Here is a 5,771-nt window from a genome sequence, read left to right as displayed (position 1 = left end):
ATTTGATTTGAAACTGTTTCATTGCTGTTTATCAATAAAATTATGAAAAAAAAGAAATTAACTAAAAACAAATGCTGGAGAGGCTATGGGGAAAAGGAACCCTTTTCCACTATTGGTGGGAGTGCAGACTGGTACAACTACTATGGAAATCAGTGTGGAGAGTCCTCAAAAACTAGGATTATACCTGTCATTATGGTCTTCTAAATATGTACTTCTTGTCATAACATATTAATTATTACTATACTGTCTCTCAAGCAAAAGTTTGGGTTTTTTTAAATAAAGGATAATAAATGAAAAAAGGCAAGAAAAAACTCACAGGATTGTCCTGCTACAGTGCCGTATATGGTTAGATTTCTAAATTTCTTTGTAAAAATATGTGTTTATTCATATTTTTTAATTATTTTTTATATTCTGTAGACTTAAAATTTAACATATCAATACTTGATGGAAAATAACTGTTCCATGTTATGCCTTAGAAGTTTGATATTTAGGATAAACCGAACTGCATATGATGCAGGATAATAATAAGCTTCTCTTCTGGAAGGTTAATAACCTAAGCATGCAGATCAAAAATTGGAGAAAAGGAAGGGCTACCAAGTCAGCCAACATTCTGGCCCTATCCTTTCAAGGTCAGTGAAGACTCAAGACATAGGAGAACCTGCACTGTAACATCATGTAACTCAATTGTGTCCCAAATTTTCTGATCAAGAAGATTATGGGGCCACAGAAGAAAGTGATCGATGATGTAGAGTGTACCTAAGGAGAATCACATGGAGAGAAAACATTCTCTCAGTCTTTCACAGAGAGCACATTGGTCAAACAATGGCTGTGACTCATCCACATGGCTGACATTGACAAAGGATCTGCAAACTGTGGTACAGGGTAACAGGATAAATTCTTAGGGAATTTGACTGACCTTATCTGATACAGAAGATACATTTCTTGTTATATAGGTCTTGCTTTATCTTGGTCTGAACAATCCAGCAGAATAATATAAAAATGAGGTATAAAAAGTAAAGCCATATTAATATGCTCAGCTGTGAAAGGCTCAAGTCAACAACTTCTAACATTGCCAGTCTTACAGATAACCCACTACTATTATAGACTACTGGACTATTTTGGATTATTTTGCTGAATTCACACAACTAAAATATTTAAATGGCAATGGAACACCCATCTCTGACAAAAGTAAACAAAATGGTATATAAATAAAAGACCATTTTGTATAGGTATATACAAAATAGTTAGGATAGATATACATCTACTTTCTCTTAATTCAATGAGAAGACAGATTTGTACTGATAGTATTTGGACAGGATATTATGCTGCATCTTGTACTATGAATAACCACTAAGAAGACAACAATATGCAATGGATTAATTATTGAAACTGTCCTATTAATTGGTTTTGAAACTGTCTCATTGCTGTTTCTCAATAAAATAAATAAATAAATAAATATTGTGTAGTCTCCCTAGTATAAGAACTCAGAAGAAATAAACATAGAAAGGTATAACACAATTAAAAGGAAACAGAGCTTATGAATTAAATAACAAAGAGAGGACAACAAGAATAGCTAGGAAACATGACAGGGGCAAAGCCATACATTTATATGTACATGATGGTTAAGGCAATGGTCCTGAAAATCTTCAGCGGGTCTTTGAAACTAGCAGTTAATTGGTAGGCTTCTCACCCTGACTAACTATATATGCTGATACCTTTGAACTAAGCGATTGCACTGAAGATAACAATGTGTAATTTGTTTGTTTGTTTGTTTGTTTGTTTGTTTGTTTTTTAGGGAAAGGCCTACAGGGTATTCAGGCTCTCACTACTAGATCCAACTCATAGTGATCCACCGGTTTACAGCCTCAGAAGAGCTAGGATTATATGAGCACGCCACCACGCCCAGTCTCAATTGCCATCTCAGCGTGCCCCGGGGCAAGGCTGCTTGGCAGGCCTGGGGATCGAACCCCTAGCCCCTGCGCCTGTTTGCAGGTACTTTCGTCCACTGACCTATTTAGCCAGCCCCTCTTTTTAATTTTTTGACCAATTTTACATGCTTATATATGGTAATCTAAAAAGCTAATTTGAAGGCTACAATATGCAATATAACAACCTTTTTTTAATTCCTATCATCTTGTTAATGAAATTCTGCATAGTTTCTAATTCTTTTTTATTTTTTATTCTGTTTTTTAAAAATTTTTAAACTGTAAAAAATATATTTAAAAAATGGAGAAAAAGAAATCTGATAGAAGAAAAAGACCCACAGAAGAAAAGGGACTTTATCAGATTCATGAACTTCAAGGTATGTAGGATTGGAGTACAGGAAGAAACTCTGGACTTTTTTATATTAATTTTCATATTAATTTTATACTCATAGTATATAAGTGAGAAAAAAAAGTAAATTTTGCTGGTATATAATGACACCAACACTGGTTTGACTCAGTCTGCAGTTTAGGTAAAATCACATCTTACTTAAAATATGTGATGGGTCCTGAAAGACTGAAGCTCAAAGGTGAAAGCAAGCCTTCTTATTTGCTTGATTTAGAGCACTATAGTATGTTGGAATTTAAATGTTGAAAACTGTCACTAGGGTTGTTTGTTAATTTTTCAAAGAAGTGACACAGATAAATAGTGAAATATTTATACCACCCTGGAATGAAGTAGGGAGGAATCAAGAAAATGATGGTGTCACACTGGCACTAGAAGATTATTTTATGGCAAAATACTAAAGCATTGTTGAAAGTACAGTCACACTACTTATTTATAATAAAAAATAAATAATCCAAATCTGGTATTTTCTAGGATGATGAATAGTTATGAACTACTACACATGTATGTCCAACAATAATTTTAAACTTTATGCTTCAAATATGTAAAATATGTTTTTTTGAAAATAATTAGCTGTTTTCCTAATAAATTTTTAAGTTACTATTAAGAAAACAAAAATAACCACAGAGTAAAAAGCAAAACAAGACAATATCCAACCAGAAATGGATAGCCAATCAGACAAACAAGGGAGTTTAAAAGTAGCAAAATACCTCTGATGTTTACAGTTCTGTGATTGTATCCATATTTAATCTGAGAAATGAGCTGGGTATGGAGCTTCACTTGGTCTCTTGATGTGAGGCCTGGGACTGGTCTTCTGTTGGTGGAACTCTTGAGAATCAAACTGCTGGCTCCTTACTGCTGCTTCACACCCTTCCACATTGCTGATCTCACTGATTATTTCACCCTCCAAGGCACGTGTGTGCCCATGCACCCAGGCCAGGCTGTTTTCCTGCACCTGAGCATAGGCATATGTCTTTACACTACCCTCACAGGCTTTGCTATTCCAGGGACAACAGAGGAAGCATAGAGCATGGATTTACACTCCTCTCACAGGCCCAACTGACTGGAACACCTATGTGTCTAACTTTGCTTAGACTACTGAAAATAGGGGTTTTCACCCCCTTCTGAGACAGGTCCAGCAGCTTCACCTCATTCCATGCAGGGCCATACTCTCCTCAAACCAAAAGAGCAGCCAATGCCAATTCTATCAGCCAGAGCCTTGAAAAGGAAAGCTCAATGGTAGAAGATCCCTTTTTTTGATTTATCCAATTGGTGTAACATTGGATTTAAGTTGGTATTTCAGTTCACCTATATGAAGTTCCCAGCTGTAATCAGGTTTGTCTCTTGGAATCTTACCACCCATTTTTCTGCTACATATTTGGCCAGAGCCTCAATCTGCTCCTTAATATTGGCCATGGGCAGGATTGACTTGATCACTTCGTACACATATGTGCAGAAGCCAGGGTCAGGGGGAGGGTACCATTCTTTCTCAGGGCCACCTTCTCCAGCCAGCTTTGGTATTGCGAGGACCTCTTCCTCCTCTCTCATTTTCTCCTCTTCCCTTTTCCCTCTGGCTTTCTTGGGCTTTTCTTTACTTGCTCTTCTTAATGAAGATGATGAAGAAATAAGCTGCCTCACTGATTATATTTTTTCGACTAAATGATAGATTAATTTCCTCAAGGATATCCAAAGCCCGAAGGCTTGCACAGCTCAGTGGCCGTCAGCTCATCATTGGCACAGACCATCACGGCCTGGCTGGCATGCCTTCTGACTTCATCATTCTTGGAGTGCAAGAGCTCCACCAGGGGCTCCAGCCCACCTCGATTTCTTAACTCTGTGCGAGCTTCCACATCAAAGGCCATGGCAGCGAAGGCAAGGGCAACCCTGCTCTGCACGAGGGTGTTGGCCGAGCCCAGCGGGCCGATGAGAGCCTGCATGAGTTCGTGGCTCTGCATGGCCTCGTGCAGGGGCTCCTGCAGCGCCATGTTGGTCAGTAGGATGGCCGCGTTGGCTATGCCTCCATCGCATTTACTGGACAGGTTATTTATTAATGGCTTGATGCCTTCAGCTTCAGCAGTGGCATTTGCATTAACAGGACTGCAGGTGGTCAAGTAGGCCAGGGCCAGGCCAGCGGCTTCTCTGACCTCTTCATTGTCACTTCTGAGCAAGTGCACCAACTTTGGAATCCCCTGAGTATTGAAAAACTCTTTGCTGCCTGTGTTCTCACACATTGCTGAAAGCATGGGAAGCAGCAATTTTAGTTCCATTGCTTTCCGAAGCCAAAAGGGATACAAGGCACATTTCAACTTCTTGTTCATGGAAAAGTTTTCTACTTTCAGAGTAATAAGCTGCTTTGGCAATTGCTTTTTCTGCATTCTTCTGGATGTCAGGTACCATAGAGCTCTCTGCAAATGCAAGGAGCTTTCCCAGTGCCCCTGTCTGCTGAATCAGCACCATACTATCCATATCTTCAAGGCAATTAGCTACCACTGAAAGTGCTTCTACGTGAAGGTCATCCAAATCCTTGGTTTCTCAGATCTTAATAAGCTGGTCCAGTCCTTGACTGTCTCTCAGCATTGCCTGGGACTTCTTACTCGTTGCCATAACATCCAACGTTTTGAGAGCCAACAGCTGAATAATTGGATATTCTGATTTCAAGAGATCTAATACAGGAGGAATTGCATTTAATTCTTGAAGTGCAGCTCGACACTCAAAATCCTGGGCCAAGTTGTAAATGCTTTCAATAGAATTCTTCTTCACATAGGATCGGGACTACTCAGTAGTCTGATGAGTGGCTCCAATCCACCATGTTCAAATATTTGCACTTTACCGGTAAACTCTATGGACATGTGTTCTAGGCAAAGACTAGCAAGCTCATGGATAACTACTTCTTCTTCTGGAGTGAGCCAGGCAATCACAGAATTCATGACATCTAACTTCCTTAGCAATATTCTAACATCATTGTTAGAAGTTAGGATTCCAATTATCATGGTGGCATTTCTTACAGTTTTATCTTCATGGGTGAGCAGTTTGGTTAAGGGTTCCACAGCTCCAAGTTCAAGAAGTGTTTCTTTATTTTCTTCACCTTTTAAAGCAAATTTATAAATGGCCTCACAGGTTTTGGCCAGAATTTCTTCTTCAGGAGAATTCAGCATTAACACCAGAGTTGCTGCATTTTTGCTCTCAATTGTTAATGGGTCAAACACATCCTTAGGAGGAGGCTTCACTTCCTTCTTTATCTTTTTATCCATCCTGCCTGGACGTCCTGCAGAGCCTGGGCTTCTCCACAACTCAATATTTTCTTTAATACTTGAAGCTATTTTGAGTATCTTTTACTTGTTAGTTATCATCAAATAGGGCTGGGGAGATAGCTCAGTGGCATAGGCACCCATCCGGCAAACACATGGTCCTAAGTTCAATCTCCAGTACCAAAAAAAAAAAAA

General features: G+C 38.9%; 1 pseudogene; it reads right to left on the bottom strand.

The window, feature by feature from the left end:
* Positions 1-3,919: 3,919 nt before the first annotated feature.
* LOC101591032 lies at positions 3,920-5,614 on the bottom strand (annotated as a pseudogene).
* Positions 5,615-5,771: the final 157 nt, after the last annotated feature.

The sequence above is a fragment of the Octodon degus genome, unplaced genomic scaffold (genome assembly GCF_000260255.1).
Source record: "Octodon degus isolate 3935 unplaced genomic scaffold, OctDeg1.0 scaffold00123, whole genome shotgun sequence".
NCBI classification, from domain to species: domain Eukaryota; kingdom Metazoa; phylum Chordata; class Mammalia; order Rodentia; family Octodontidae; genus Octodon; species Octodon degus.
The sequence above is the reverse complement of the archived record's forward strand: the minus strand, read 5'-3'. Positions and strand labels throughout refer to the sequence as shown.